General features: G+C 41.7%; 1 long non-coding RNA gene across 1 annotated transcript in view; it reads right to left on the reverse strand.

Moving 5' to 3' along the window:
• Positions 1 to 8,893, reverse strand: part of LOC138168671 (uncharacterized) — a 59,205-nt gene extending 50,312 nt beyond the window's left edge. The window contains exon 1 of the long non-coding RNA XR_011170175.1: positions 8,534 to 8,893. This is a non-coding gene — a long non-coding RNA (uncharacterized lncRNA). The remainder of the gene's footprint in view (positions 1 to 8,533) is intronic.
• Positions 8,894 to 17,031: the final 8,138 nt, after the last annotated feature.

The following is a 17,031-nucleotide window of genomic DNA, read 5'->3' on the forward strand; positions in this document are numbered from 1 at the left end:
AGTGTCTGAGCCCGGGATTCGATCTCCAGGTGTTTTCAACACTGGAGCCGGTGCTCTTACTCGCTGTGCTACCTGGCCGCCCCTATAGATGAGTCTTGAATGAAGCCAGAGGCAGAGGTGAGGAGGGAAAATATTCCAGGCTGGGCCGGGGGGGGAGAGGAGGGGGAGAGCGGAGGACAGCCAGTGAAAGGTACAGAAACAGAGGAGAGTGTGTTGGGTTCGAGGAATGGCAAGTATGCCAGTGTAGCTGGATTGCAGCGTTCATGGGGCAGAATAAAGTGTAAGAAGGTTGGAAAAGCAGAAAGAGGCCAAATGATGAAGGCCTTTAAACACCAAACAGAGGACTTTCTACTTGATACTGGAAGTAATAAGAAACCACTGGAGTTTATGGAGTGAGGAAGTAATGTGGCCGGATCCTCCCCAGAGCCAGCATAGTACTTGGCACATAATAAGTACTTAATAAATGTTCATTGAATTCAGCTAGACCTGTCAAAACTTTAGCTACGTCTTTGCAAAATAATAAAGCAATTCATTTTAAGGTGCTCAAAACTGAGTTAGTATGGCACGTTGCTGCTTGAGTAGTCGCTATCACTACCTGTAAAACCTCCTTTCATTAGGTGGTAGGGAGTGCCCCATTGCCAAGGCCAAGGCTTAAGGATGGGTCTGTACTCCTCCCATTTTCCTCAGGGGTTGTCAGGTAGTTCTGGAATGAGGGAGAGGGCCAGGAGAGCAGGAGCCACAGACATAGCCACCATTGAATGTTGAGAATGCCAGTGCCTAAATGGCACAAAGAATAAATGCCATCAGTATCAAAGGTGGGCCTAAAAGTCAAGAAAGGCAGCCAGGGATAATTAAGAATGAGATGAAGAATGAAGGTGTCTATGAACCAAGGTCATATCCTAGGAATGAAAACCAACCAAAAAGTGCAACTCCAGAGGGTTAAGAAGAGAAAGAAAGATTGTTATATCCCATAAGAAGCAGGTCCCATCCATGCTGGTTGTTAGGGTAACAATGGATGGTGTGAAGAGAAGGCAATTCTGATCTGAGTCCTGGAAGAAAGGTCCAGAGAAGGAAGAAAAAGCAGAGGTGAGCTGGTAAATATTTAACAAGGGCCAGGCGTACTTTTAAGCTTAATTTTTATTATTAACATTTTCTTAAGCCTAAATAATCAAGAAAACAATGAATCAAGTTCTGATTTACAGCGTTTTGTTTCTGAGATATAAATGCTCACACTGAACATTTAATAATCAGCTCTCCCTGGGCAGTTTGAGCTGGCTCCAGCATACCTCTGGGATAAACCTACACAAACTAAACTGGGTGGAAATGTCTTCCGAGAGGGATAACCTGGGGTAATGGGCATACTGATAGGCTTGGAGTCTAGAGACCTGGGTTTGAATCCTAATTCTAACACTTTTCAGTTTAGTAACTTGAGACAACTTAACTGTTCTGGGTTTCGTTTTCTTCATCTGGGGAAAATGAGAACAACGGGTCCTGCACCAGATACTTTATAAGGATATGGAGAAATTGATTTGCAAGCCTGAAGGTGCTATGTGAGGCAGTGTGCCATAGTGGATAGAGTCAGCTTTGGAGACAGGAATTTCTGGGTTTATGTACTGTCTCTGGCACTTCCTGGCTTTGTGACCCTGGGAAAGTCACTTAACTTCTCAATGATGTAGGCAACTCTTTAAGACTGCAAGTTGCCAAGCAGCGAGGTGGCTCAGTGGATGGAGGACTGGCCCTGGAGTCAGGTGGACCTGAGTTTAAATTCAGCCTCAGATACTTACTTAAATGTGTGACCCTGAGCAAGTCACTTAACCTCTTAATGCAGTGGGCAACTCTTTAAGACTAAGTTGCATTGGTGGGGGAGTTTTCTATACTTAATGAAATCACAGTTTCCATTCTTATCTCTAAGATATCTCTAAATTAATAAACATGTGGATGGCCATTATTGTAAGTACCAAAATGCAAGGGACTGAGATGAATTTAAAAACCTGTTCAGATTAAGAAGTCAGTACCAGATCAGGTGCCAAGATATATGGAGTATGGGGGAATGAAAGGAGAGAAAAGAAAATAAACATTTATTAAGCACCTTCTGTATACCAGACATGCTGCTAAGTTCTTTACAATTATTATTTCATTTGATCCTCACAATAAGCCTGGGAAGTAGGTGCTAATATTATTCCTATTTTACAGTTGAGGAGACTAAGGCAGACAAAGGTTAAGTGACTTGTCCAGGGTTACAGTTACTAAGTGAACTCAGGTCTTTTTGATTCTAGGCCAAGTGCACTATCCAATGTGCCACCTAGCTGCCCCTGCCCACTGCCTGGTTCAATATTTTCAAGCAAAGTTTTAAAGCTGCTGCCATTACTTTCCCTGATATGGGGACAGCTTTCCATGGTCATAGGTAGGGTCTGCTATGTTCTCTCCTAAATCAATCCTGACCATCCAGCCATGGGTGAGAATACATCATACACTGGACTGTGCCAGCTATGCCTTGTCATTCCTCTTTTAAAAATTTAACTATTTTATTTTTTCCTGATTACATGTAAGCAAAACATTTTAACATTCTTTTGAAAAAATTTTGAGTTCCAAATTTTCTTTCTCCCTCCCTCCCCTCCCCACTCCTTGAGAAGGCAAGCAATTTGATATAGATTATACATATGTAGCCATGCAAAACATTTCCATGTTAGTTATGTTGTGAAAAACACAGCCAAAAAAACCAAGAATAATGAAGGAAGTTTAAAAACCGTATGCTTTGATCTGCATTCAGACTCTCTCAGCTCTTTCTCATTTTTCATCATAAATCCTTCAGAGTTTTCGTGGATCCACGTATTGCTGAGAATAGCTAAATGATACACTGTGGCTCATTGTACAATATTGCTTTTATCGTGTACAATATTCTCCTGCCTCTGCTCCTTGTCATGCCCCTTATTTGGACCATTTTATCCTGATTCAGGAGCAGATGATAGGCAGCAATGCCCTAACCCAAAGTAATACATTTTGAATGGCAGCATTCTTGGCCCCACTCCTGGCAGTGAAGGACCCTTTGGAGCCGGAACACCTTCCCAGGATTCTTCAGCTCACGTTGTAGGATGCCTGATCTATCAGTAAGACTTGCTCAGAAATTTAGAAAACCCTGACGTTCTTCTGTCTCCAGTCACTGACTGGGCGGGGTGACCTCCCTGATCCACAGCCAAACCATAGATAAAGTTTCAGCAAGAGTTAATTTGGCCTGGCAGAGAGAATGGGTATGCACAGATGCCAAGAAGAGCAAACAGAAGTACAATTGTAAACGAGCAGTTCAGTAAGAGGCTGTAGCTGGCAAACCCCAGAACCACGGAATCTCAGAGATAGAAAGGACCTTGAATCATCTGGTCCAACCCCCTCATTCTATAGAGCAAAGAGCTGTGGCTTAGCAACATCAGATGACTTACCTATGTCTACACAGCAAGTTAGTGACCGAGTGGCTGGCCGAACTAGGCCCCAAATCCCCTAGGTCCTAATCCAGTTTCTTTCCGCTGGGTCCTGATGCCTTGCATAGCATCAGGTTCTTCTATCCACGCACCAACCTTTTCTCCAAAACTCAGCCACACCCTAGCTTGGCTGAAAGAAGGTCTCTGTCAGATATGCTGTCTCTGCGATGTGCCAGGGAAAAGAAGAGGGGCAGATACAGAGGCGGTGTTGAAAGAACCAGGTGCAAGGTCCAGTTTGGATGCCAGTTTTGTGACTCTGGTTAAGTCCCCTAATCTCTCTGGGTCTAATATCCTAATCTGTAAAATTCTGATAATATTTATCCTACCTACTAACTTACTGGATGGAGGAAAGTGCCTTGAAGGGCAGAGTATGGTGTTCAGAATGGTAAGGTTTCTGGACAACAAATCCTGTAAAACTCATCGTATGTAGCCTAGTCTCTCCTTAACTATAGGCCCCTGAAATCTGTACCCAGACTAAAGACTTAAGTGGCTAAGTGTCTGAACAGAACCTATTCACAAACCTTTGTCCAATGCTTCTTTTGACCAGATGAAACAAAAAGACATCATCTCAATGCAAAGGCATTTATTGAAGCAGAATAGCAAAGTATATGGGGCAGTTAGGTGGTGTAGTGAGTGGATGGTGTACCCAGCTTGGACTCATCTTCCTGAGTTTAAATCTGGCCTCAGACGCTTACTTGCTATGTGACTCTGGGCAAGTCACTTAACCCTGTTTGCCTCAGTTTCCTCATCTACAGAATGCACTGGAGGAGGAAATGGCAAAACACTCCGGTATCTTCCAAGAAAACCACCAAATGGGGTCATGAAGAGTCAGATATGACTGGAATAATGACTGAACAACAACAAAAGCAAGGTAAATAACAAGGAAAATCTCTCCTGTTCATATAGAGGCACATTCTCCTACATCACTAGTGAGAGACGGAACACACTTGGCCTAGCTACGCTTACATCTAGTGGTATCCCATTGAGTTGCCATTGCGATCTTCCAGGTTCTTGGCTGAATGGCAGCTTCATTGCCGTCTGCTCTCACCTCTTGAGGCATATTGCCTCAGGGCTTTTTTAGCCTCTTTATTACACATAACTGAACCCAACCTCTGAGAATCTACTTCGGTTACATTTGTTGCTTGAATTCCCTTTGTTTCCTTCTAGCAGTAATTTCTTTAGGGAATTCTGATATTTGGGCTGGTGTCTGTAAATTGTTTTCAGCTCCCATCATGCCTATCTCCTAGTCTAGATCCAAACGTGCTATCCTGGAACTTTACTTAGAAAGACTAGAGAGGACATGATGGGGCCGGTAACCTCTGTTATGTGTTGTTCCAAGCACAATGTTCTGTACATATTGTTCAGTCATTTCAGTCGTGTTTGACTCTATGACCCCATTGGGGGTTTTCTTGGCAAAGATGCTGAAGTGGTTTGCCATTTCCTTCCTCCTCTGGCTCATTTTACAGAGGAATAACTAAGGCCAGCAGGGTTAAGGGCCTTGCCCAGGTTCACACAGCTAGTAAGTATCTGAGGCCAGATTTCAGCTCACAAAGATGAGTCTTCCTGACTCCAGGCCCTACATTTTATCTACGGAGCTGCTTAGCTGTCCTTCTGCATTTAATAAATGCCTTTTCTTTCATTCATTTATTCATTCATTCATACATTCTTAGTCACATCTATATTACTCTTCTCCCTAAAAGTGTGTTATTATCCTTATTTTACAAATGAATAAACAGAAGCCAAGAAAGACTTGCCAGAGGTCACACAGCTGGCAAACTGGGATAGAGCCTGAACTTGAAGGTGCTGCCTCTCCCCTTCAGTACAAATCATACTGGAATTTCCAGATACTCTCACTAGCAGGGAGAAGGGGAGAAGATTCAAATAATCTGACAGAACACTGTAGTTGCTAAACTGTAAAATTCCTTTTAAAATTAAATGTGTATTTTTTTCTATCAATGAAAATTCCTCCTATAACTTTTCCCTGACCTTATTGAGGAAGCAGGAAAACCCAAAGCTCAGTTACTAACATGTCAAGCAAAATAAATTCCTTCATTGGTCATATCCAAAAAATGAATGTTAGATTATACACTTTGTAAAGACTGTAATGACACTACATTCATCTCTGTGTCCCTCACACCAAAGGAGCGCCCAGTAAGCATTCATCATAGCTATAATTAGAAGAGTAGGCTTCGTCCATTGATCTAGCATCCCAGATGGGGGTTCCTTCCTAGGCAGGGTGGCTACTGACATCCCTGAATTTTGCTCCAGCCCTTGAATTTGCTCCATACAATGCTCTGCTGGACAGCAAAAGTGCTGTTTCTCAGTCTCTCCCTCCCCACCCAGACTCCCATAGCCTCAGTACTCTCCTTGTGGGAATGACTTCCTCAAGTCAGGTCAGATCAACAAACATTTATTACTCATTCAGTGTTAGGCATTGTGCTAAGCTCTGGGGATACAAAGAAAGGAAAAAAAAAAACAATTCCTGCCCAAGAACTGACAACCAATAGGGGAGATGCCATGGAAACAACTATATTCAAACCCAAAATATGCAGAATAAATTGTATACAATCTTAGAAAGAAGGAGCTAGCATTAAGAAGGACCAGGGAAGGCTTCTTACAGACGGTGAAATTTTAGCTGAGACGTGAAGGAAGCCAACTGGACCATTCTGAGGTCCATTCTATGGACCGTTCTGACCATTCTAACCATACCCATTATCTGACTATGCCTATTTACTGCAATATTCACCTTCCAGCCTGAACTTCTTCCTACAAGGCTCATCACTTATCTCCCTTTACAATCCTCATCTTGTTTCTCCATTAATGTTCTTTTCTAACACCTAATCATGGTGTATAGGCTACCATGGAATCCCAGGCTTGGGAGGAACCTGAGGGACCACCTAATTCAACTCACACATGAAAATGAGTTCCCTCTATAACATATGCTACAAGCAGTTATCCACCTTCCACTTGAAGACCCCTAGTGATGGAGAACTCACTATCAGCCAAGGCAGTCCGTTCCATTTTGGAATTATCTCTACTAGTTAGAGAGATCCCCCTTTAGTTCAAAACTAATCTGTCTCTCTGCTGTTTTCACTTAATTGTTCCTAGTTTGGCTTTCTAGTACCAAGCAGAACAAGTCTAATTACTCTTCCAAATGATTCCTGTTTCAAGTAAGGGAACATAGTCCTGTCACTTGCTCTCTCAGCCTCAGTTTATGCATCTATAAAAAAAGACAGTATAATATTAATTCATTTAGCAAATGTTTGTTAAATGTCTACCATGCAGAAATGTTTAACAACTGACTCTCTGAAAAATGCATGTAGGATAAGTTTCATTCTGATTATTAACATTTTCCTATGGCTTTCTTAAGTCTAAACTATAAACAAAACAGTACGTGAAGCCTTGACTTGAAGCATTTGTGAATTTGGAGGGTGTAAATGCTCACACTGAAGATCTAATAATCAGCTCTGACTATGTTGGCGTGGGCTCCAGCATACTACCATGTACAAAACACTTCGACAGTTTCTGGGGATATAAAAACAAAACAGAAAAGTCAAAATAGTTGTAGCTTGGTGGTGTAGGAGATAGAGCGCTGGTCCTGGAGTCAGGAAGACTCAAGTTCAAAATTGACCTCAGGTCAGAGGAAAGTAAGGCTCAGAGAAATTAAATGGCTTGTCCAAGATCAGGAAGTGGGATAATAGTGAAACCAAGATTCAAAGCCAGATCGCTTGACTGCCAGTAAGTCAGCAAGCATTTACCAATGACTACTATGTGCCAGATACTGCGCTAAAGAAAAGCAAAAACATAAAGAAAAGCAAAAACAGTCCCTACCCTCAAGGAGCTGACGTTTCTAGGAGGGGAGACGACATATCAATAACTAAGTACAGAGCAGATGGAGGGAAATCTCAGGGGGAAGGCACTAGGAACCGAGGAAGCCAGAAAAGGCTTTCTGCAGAAGGTAGGATTTGAATTGAACCTTGAAGGGAGCCAAGGAAATGAGGAGGTACAGGTGGGAGAAGGAGCAGAGCATTGCAGGCACGGGGCACAAAGCTGAATCATAGTGTGTAGAGGGAAGTAAAGTATAAGAAGATTGGAAAGGTTATAAAAAGCTTTAAATGGCAAGGAGAGGGCTTTATATTTGGTAATAGGGGGCCACTAGAGATTAGTGAGTATGGGGGGAGGGGAAGGAAAGGGATGATATAGTTAAACCCATGCCTTAGAAAAATGATGTTGGCAGCTGACTGGATAGACTGGGCAGGGGGGAAACTTGAAAGAGGGACCAGTAATACAGTTAAGTAGGGTGGTAGCTGTGTGAAGGGAGGACTTGATCCATGCAGGAACATTTCTCCCACTATTCACAATCCCAATGGAGCCCTGTCTAGGAACAGACACATTCAGATAACATCACGGAAAAGAGTAATCATCTCTTCCTATTCCCATCCCTTTACTAAAATGATCAGTATGAGAAATGTAAACAAATGTGAAAGAAATTTAAACTAAAGATACCAAGCTAACATTTTTTTTTCTTAAAAAAGAGTGCCTTTTGTTTTTACATTACAGTCATTTAAAGATATACCTTTTTCTTGTTCCAAATGAACCCTCCATTATAAAAGCAACAATAATAACAAAATAAAACAAAAATGAAAAACCCTTTAAGATATAGTGACTTTATCTGACAACATATGCACCATTTTGTACCTGTAGACCCCCACCTCTCTAGTGAAATGAGGGATGTTCCAAAGAAACAGTTTTGAAGATTCTTTAACTCCTCTGAGTTCTGATGAACTCATCAAAAGTATAATATATCTGACGAGTACTATATGAGGAGACAGAGGAAGAAGATAAAGGGAAAAAATTGGCTTCCATTCTTTTCCTTAGGTTTTGCAATGCCAGAAAATATGTTCTTAATTTTTTATTATTATATTTATCACATCCACATAGTATTTTACAGTTTACAAAGCACTTTCCCCAAGACAATTCTGTGACTTAAGTATCAGTGCAAATTTTATCTCTATTTTTCAGATAAGGAAACTGAATCTGAGAGAGGTTAAGTGACTTACCTGTGGTCAAATGGCTATCAAGATCTAAGTCTAGTAAGATTTGGGTCTTTTGACCACAAATCTAGCACTTATCCCAGTGTCCTATGATGCCTTTCAAAATACTGCCCCAGAATTACTGAGAAATAGTAAGTAACGCCAGTGTTTCATATGAAAGAAAAGAAGGAGAAAGAGGCTTCTTTAAGAGGGCAGCAAAAGCTCTGTAAGTGTGGACAGAATGTCCTTTTGGGACGCCACATCATATTCATCAAATCATCAGATGACACAAACTGGGATGGATAGCTAAGTCAGAATCCAAAAAGATTTCAACAAGCCTTAGAAGGATGGACTGAAACTAATAAGAAGGAATTTAATAAGGATAAATTTATGTAAAGTCCTACATTGGCCTTCAAGAAATCATCTGCAACAAATACAAGGGGGAGGCAAAGGGAACAAACATTTATTTTCAGCTATTTTTCAGTTGAGTCCAACTCTTCATGACTCTGTTTGGGGTTTTTCTTGGCAAAGATACTGGAATGGTTTACTATTTCCTTCTCCAGCTCATTTTATAGATGAGGAAACTGAAACAAAGAGGGTTAAGTGACTTGTCCAGGGTCATATAGCTAGTAAACATTTGAGGTTGGATTTGAACTTGGGTCTCCCTGACTCCATTAGGTTGTAAGCTCCTTGAGGGCAGGGATTGTTTTTTTTTTTTAGTTGCATCACCATTGCTTAGCATGGTACCACATAGAAAGTGCTTAATAAATGTTTATTGAATTGGGTAATTGGACTTTTGGCCCAGCTTTTTATCTACTGTGCCATCTAACTAAACAATAATTCATATGAAAAAGACATGGTGATTCTAAAGGACGTCAGTCTCAACCTAAGTCAACAATATGATAAACCAGCCAAAGAAAGGTAGGCGGTATTAAGTTGCATGAATAGAGGCCTGGTGTCTAGTACAAGGGAGGTCAGTGTTGCTCTGCTCTCTGGACTGGGGTCCAGTCTGGGCTTCATCTGGCATCCCACACTGTAGGAAGGATATTGACAACCTAGAGGAGGGTGATCAAGATGCTGAAAGGACTCAAAAGCATGCCCTATCAGGATTGGTTAGAACAGGAAAAGCACTGGGGTTAAAAGATCCAGGTTCAAACCCTGGGACACTTGAATGAGAAAGCATGATTTTAAGTGCTTATTTTGTGCCCAGGCACTGTGCCAAGCTCTGGGGATAGAAATACTTTGAAAAGAGAGAGTCCTTGCCTTAAGAAAGTTTACATTCTTTTTTTTTAACTGGACAATGTTTTTATTGTCAGTGGAGCAGGGTAGCTGGAGATAATTTAGATGATTCCAATTTTGTTGGCAACATCCAAAGTCTGGATTAAGACATAGGCCTTGTTCTTTCTATCAGGCCATACCAGTGTGTTGACCTCAGTCAAACTGATGTCATGCTTGATCTGATACTTGCTGGCTTTGATAACCACAATGAAGATGAGAGTGTTGTATGTCTTCTTTATAGCAGACTCGGTGGTCAAGGAAAGCTTAATGATGGCATAGTGAGCAAGCTTGTTTCTCTGAGGGGCGCTCTTCTAACGATATTTGGGAAGCTTTCAAAGTCTTAGTGTCTTGCATCACCTGAAGATGGGGCATGTTCAGATATGTTTGTGTCTATAGACACCCTTGAAAGTTGTCTTCTTGGACTTCAAGGCCTTGGATTTGGTTTCTGTGTTGAAGAGGGACAACCACTTTCTTCTTTACATTAGGTGCCATCTTGGTGGAAAGCAAGGGAGCCTACATCTTAATAGGGAAGACAAATAGAGGGGACCAGTGACCACAGAGGTCTGTTTTGTTCTGGGGGAGTGGGAGGTGTGTGGCAAATAGATGGTTATGAGATGCTTCAGAGAAGGGACTGTTTTTGCCTTTCTATTACATGGTGAGCTCCTTGAGAGCAGGGACTATCTTTTACCTCTTGTTATATCCCCAGCACTTAATACAGGAGCCTGGCATATAGTAGGCTTAAAATGTTTACTGATTGATAGTGAGATAATCTAATTGGATGACTAGATGGACTGTGAAATTGAAGCACTGGTCTTTTGTTTATGGCCAGACTATCCATAGAGTGGGCCAGTTTGCACATAATCAGTTAATAAGCAATTGGGCAGGGTAGACCAAAGGTGGGGGCAGCTAGGTGATGCCATAGATAGAATACCAGGCCTGCAGTCAGGAAAATCTGAATTCAAATCTGGCCTCAGACACTTACTAGTTGTGTGACCCTAGGTAAGTCATTTAAACCATGTTTGTCTCAGTTTCCTCATCTGTAAAATGAGCTGGAGAAGGAAATGGCAAGCTACTCCAATGTCTTTGCCAGGAAAACCCCAAATAGGGTCACAAAGAATAGGACATGATTGAAATGACTGAACAGCAACAACAGCAACAACTCAGTGTACAATATAGATCGGGTACATGACTGCCATTTTTTTCTTCTACACAAAAGAAATGCGTTAATAAAGACTTCAAAGTTGTAAGAACCTAACTAGTATTATACTATCCTGGGAGGTTGTTTCATGAAGCCATCAAAGCATGAAGCATTTTGTGCTGCTGCTGAATCACTATGTCTCCTTCACCTCTGCTATCACAGGGCAATGACAAAAGGACCACCCAGGGTTGATTGAATTGACAAGTTCTTTGCATTTAGCCTCAATTCCTTAGAATGGACAGGGCCACAAACAAGCTCATTACTTGGTGAGGTGTGCTCTGTTCAAAGCAGACCCTAGGGCCTACTATTTATCCCAATTACAGAAGTTCTGGAGAAAGACAGTATGGATAATGTATAGAGAGGTGACATCCAAGATAGGAAGACCCAGAATCCAATTCCACCTCTGACGCATACTGGTTGTGAGACCTTGGGAAAGTACCTTAACCTCTCAGTGCTCTTGGCAACTCTAAGTTGCAGAGTAGGTACCAACCTATATTTTTAGAGGAAGTTTCCTTGCTTGGGAATTTTCTATATCAAAGGAATCACAAGTCAAGTTCCTATCCCCATAGAAGCACTATTAATGAATTAATCAAGAGGCATTTGAGCATAAGCTATGTCAGGATTTACTAGTCTGGAATATTGTACCACTAGAGGTTGTGAGAAACTTGTCAAGGGGATATAAGGAATGTTTGGCAAATAAATTAGTTAAACTAATTATCCTATTGAAATTCATCACTCTGTTTTATTTCTTATGTGCATATGCATGTTAAACTCAAGAATTATTTCATTTGTTATTGAACAGGGCGTATTGGAAGGATTACTGAAAAGCATGGTAAGGTTGGGAACCCTTGTGGTATGTGCAAGATACTAAGTTATGCCTTATGGGGAGGAAGACTTGCAATGGACTTACAATCTAGTTGGGAAGAGAAGTCCATGAATATGAAAAAAGTACAGGAATAATACAAGAAACAATATATAATTAAAAGCTAAATTGTGTAGAACAGACCCTAAGGGTTGTACGCGTTTAAAGAAGTTAGAGATCCATGAATGCTGGGATGGTAGGGAAGGTTTCATGGAAGAAACAGAAGTTTAGCTGTGTTTGGAAGGATATGTGGAGTGGAGAATAAATGAAAATTGCAAAAGTGTAAGCCAATGCCCCAGAAAGCCATCTTCTATCATTACCTCTTTGGCTCAGTGCTCCTGGCTGCTCATCTCTACTGGTGGTAATGGGTTTGATATTTGCTTTTGATTGTATGTCACTCAAGCAGCAGTCATGGGGAAGAAGGTAGCTGGCAGTATTGTTGGTTGGTTGGTTGTTGTTCTTCATTCTTGAAGAGGACCCAAGTGACACAACTATGTTAGAGTCAAGTCATAATGTGTCCAACCATGGCTGATCAGAACAACACAAGTTTGGAATGCTTTACCACATGTTGGTCACAAATAGTCCATGTGAACATTCGGGGTGGAGTCTCTAAATTGGTGCATCTCACATTTCCTTTGAGCTACTTCAATCCTGCTTTGCTCACAGAGCATGGTGCCTTCTCTGATGTGGGCATGCCATGCTGAACAGTCCTGTGCCAGTGTCTCCCATGTCATACAATCAATTCCAAAGGTCTTAAGAGAGACCATGAGAGTCTCCTTGGGTTGTTTTTTTTTTTTTTTTTTGCTTTTTGAAGGGGGGCAGGTAGGGCAATTGGGGTTAAGTGACTTGCCCAAGGTCACGGCTAGTTTTTGTGTTAAGTGTCTGAGGCCGGATTTGAACTCAGGTCCTCCTGACTCCAGGGCCGGTGCTCTATTCACTGTGCCACCTAGTCAACACTGTATTGCTTTTGTCTTTTGTGAGTTCACCATAAAATAGTTTTTAAGTTAAAAGACTAAAAAGAAAAATAGTATTGCACACCACTGCTTGGAGTACAACAAAAGAAGGAATATAGCTGACTTCAGTTCCTTGCTGTTGTGATTACTCTCTCATTCTACCACTAGATGGAGGAAAGTCAAAGGTTAGCCATAGCCTTGTAAGGGAATGTAAATTTTTAAGATCTTCCCTGCCCCTAGGCTAAAGTGCACCTGGAGCCTGGGGTGGGAGGCTTGTTTTTCAGTAGATACTTCTTGATTGGCCAATGGGTCAATAAGGTTGTTACATTCTCTGAGCCAGGAGAAGGCTATATAAGCCCTGATGTGTAGCTTTGTTTGGGGGCTCACTTTGAGAAGTGTTCTGTGATTTGATCTGGATTCTGGGAAGCCGTTGTTGAGAGCCCCGCTCAGCTTTGAAAAACCTAGATGTTGAAACCCAGATGTTGATTGGGTATGGATGTAATGGTTAGACAGTTTGAAAACTGTCTACTTGATCTGTTTCTCTGTCTTGATAATTCTGTCTGTATATTCTGAAGTTCGGGGTACTGACCTTTTCCCCCTGAATTAGGTAAAAGATACGTATTTGACTGATTAAAGTAAGCTTGTTAACCCATTTTGAGTTGCTTTCCTTTATCAAAGCAGATCCAAGAACCTGTATGGGCAGCCACCCTGAGGACACTTGGGGTGCTTGCTGCTACAAGCCTATATATAGCCAGCAGGGAAGATTTTACTCAATCAAGTAATCTAGCATTATCAAGCATCTCCTATATGCCAAGCACCATGCTAGGGCTGGGGATGCAAAGGAATGGTGGGGTGGGGTTTGCCTGAGGGCTCTATTGAGTGGGGTTGAGACAGAGGAATGTTTATTGAATAAATGAACAAATGGACGTATTGTAAACAGATAATTTAGAGAGCCGATGAGGCAGTAAACAAGAACAGATGCTGATGACAAATAAACCGGCCTAGGGCTTGAGCATGACTGCCAGGAATGAATGGAGGTGAGACAAGACATAGAAACAGATTCCAGAGGACACTGGGTACCAAGAGAGTAGATCAAGAAAGAAGGGTGGTAAAAATGAAGACACCCACTGATGCATGATGTAGGCTGATTCTTAATGGGGATTTGTTACTCACTAACCAGCTGACTCTTGTCTCTTGTTTGGATCAGAATCAGACAATCACAACACTTGCTGGGTGACATACCCTGAAGACGTTTTCTTTTTGTAGCTCTTCTTGGCCACTGTTCAGCACTCATAGTATTTCTCTAGGGCTCTACCACACTGGACACTCCATGCTGGAGTGTCTGGAAGTTGGATCTTTTTTCTCCTTTTTTCTTTTTTGGCTTTGGGGTGGAGAGGAAGTTGCTGGAGGGGCTGATATTTCCTGGGGCTTAGTTCTGTACATTTGGCCAAGAGAGGGAGGGGCTCAGGAGAATGACCCTTTAACTCACATAGGACTGGGAATTCTCAGTGTTCATTTAGAGATTCAATTGCCCATTCTATCATGTTGTTCCATGGTGTGGTCAGTTACCCTTGTACAGCCCACCAGGGGTTGGAAGTGGGTACATTGAAGAAGGCTGTTTATGTAAAAGCATCTAGAATCAAAGTCATTTTTAAAAAATGCATTTAATGGCTCATTCTTCCATGAAGAAAATTCTAGCTCTTTTTGAATTTATGATCAGGTTATTGTTTTTCTACTGGGAAAATGGAAATACTCATTTGTTGTCAGGAACACACCAGGCGCTGCTGCTTTCTTCTACTGAGTTAGCATTTGGGCCAGATTTCCTGGGGTTATAGAACTCCTCTTTCTGAAGGAGCAGGGGAAGTGGATTCTGGCTGGAATGGAATGAGAAAAAAAATCCTAATTCACTTTTCTATCAAAGCCCAACTCAGAATCATAAACTCATAGAATACCCAGGCCTTCTGGAGTCTGTCTCCATGCTTTTCTCACTATACCAAGCTGCCTACCTATTAGACTGATTTGTATATACATTTGTGAATTTTCTATAGACTTTTACTAGCTGTCTCCAAACAAGGCAAGACTCTAGTATGATATAAAAGAAAAACATCCTAGATTAGTACTCAGAAGGCTTAAGTATTGGTCCTAGACTCCCCATTTACTCTCATGGGACCTTTAAGTCCTTTTACCTCTATGTGCCACAATTTCTTACTCTGAAAAATGAGAAGGATGGCTTGTATAATTTGTAAGGTCCTTTTCCTATCTAAAAGTTTTGGGCAGAGGAATAAAAAAGAAACCCTAAAGATTGTATTTGTAACTAAAGAATCTGGGTTCAAATCCTAGCTTGCATATACTACTTAGGCAAGTTGCTTCCCTTCGTTGAGCCTCAGTTTCCTCACCTGAAAAATTAGGGGGTGGGACTAGATGGCCTCTAAGGTCCTCTTTCAGCTCTAACATTCTCTGTGATTCTCTGACCTGAACAACAAAACTTTTCCCATCACCTACCAGTTTTTCTTCATGCTCCACAACAATTTCTCCCTAATTGTCCTCAAATGATGTTGTGTTGACAGTACAAATCCAGGGTACATTGTTTTTATAATGATTAAGATGAGATATTCCAAAGGGATGCTTGATGAATAGACAAAGAACACTATGTATGCATGAATTAAAATCGTCACTTCACCATTCTTCCCTCACCACTTCCAGTTTCCCCTCCCCGCTTCCCCCTTTAAACAAACCAGTAACTAATGAATTACTGGACTGAGCAAAAGGAAAAAACCTTCCAAATTTCTCTCAGCAGGAGGCTAAGCATGCTCCACAATGCCCAGAAATGGCAGGCCCAGAGCTCATTAGCTTTAGGGAATGATCCGTCTAGTCTCCATTGCAGAAGCTTACAGATTGGTGCTAGGTGCATAGGATCATTGTCAGGACTTGTGAACCAGATACTCAACTCATTGGGCCTACTCTACCTTTACCACTATAACTTTCAACCTGACATGGTATGATAGGCACTGGCCTGGGGCATAGAAGCTCTCCTGGAGCTTTTCAGCAAAAGATAATAGCAGCAGCAGCAACAACAACAACAATAACTAACTGCATCATGGTGAAGTGGGTAGAGAGCCAGTTATGCTGAAAGATGAGGGTTCAAGTCCCTCCTGTGACATAGACTGGCTGTGTGACCCAGAGCAAGACATGCAAGCTCTTTAGAGAATTCTGGGAAACTAAGACTCTGTTGCAGAGAAGGTGCCAACCTTCATTGGTATAGACTAGAGGCAGTTTTCTCACCCAGATTGTTCTGTCTACCGATGAAATTACAGGTCCAATCTCTACTGTGATAATCGCTGTTTTATATAGTTGTTTAAGGTTTGGAAATCTCTATTATCTTTTTGGATCTTATTTGGAGATAAGGCAGTTAGCTGGGAGCAGTGGTGGAATAGGAAGTGTTCCAGGACCCAGCAATGGAAAGTCAGTGGCAGTAATCCACCACAGTGGCATATGCTGAAAACTATGTGGCCCTGGGGGCAGCTAGGTGGATATGATACCAGCCCTAGAGTCAGGAGGACCTGAGTTCAAACCTAACCTCAAAAATTATCTGTGTGACTGTGGGCAAGTCATTTTACCTCTATTACCTCCAAAAAAAAAAACTATATGGCTCCAGGAAGGGGGGACCATTTGACTGAGTGGTGGGATCTCTGGAATCCCAATCTATTAGATAGAGGAAGGGAGATTTCCTGAACAATGAGTTCCTAGTGAATGATTTTAGGATCAGTTCTTCTGGTCAATAAGGGGAGATCCTGGGCTTCACCAAACTCTTTCAAAGAAGGTTGTAAACATTGGCCCAGTAGCTGGAGGAATAATAGGGAATTGAGGCAAATTGAGGCTTAAAGAGAGAAAATGGCTTGCCCTGGAGGGTACAAAAGATGTGAACTTTGTCCTCTATTACTGCCATGAATAATTCAGGTAGTATGGGTCTAAAAAGAAGAAGGTTGCTTCACTAGCAGTCTCAATTTTATTTTCCACTAAGATGACTTCAAGCCCTTAGGACAATATATAAATCTTGAGGCTAATATATATTCCTTAGGGGGAGGGAGTAATCAAGAAACATCTTAGAATGTTGAGGGAGGTGAGTTGCCTCTCTAGCAATCCCAAGTATTTCCTTTCTAAGGGGCATCCGAACCATAGGGTAGCACACAGACTGGGCAACTGGGAGCACTATGTCATTTGTTTATAGACAACT

The sequence above is a fragment of the Petaurus breviceps genome, unplaced genomic scaffold (assembly GCF_028583685.1).
Source record: "Petaurus breviceps papuanus isolate PSGF00001 unplaced genomic scaffold, PetGlider_PUasm1.0 37, whole genome shotgun sequence".
Lineage (NCBI taxonomy): Eukaryota > Metazoa > Chordata > Mammalia > Diprotodontia > Petauridae > Petaurus > Petaurus breviceps.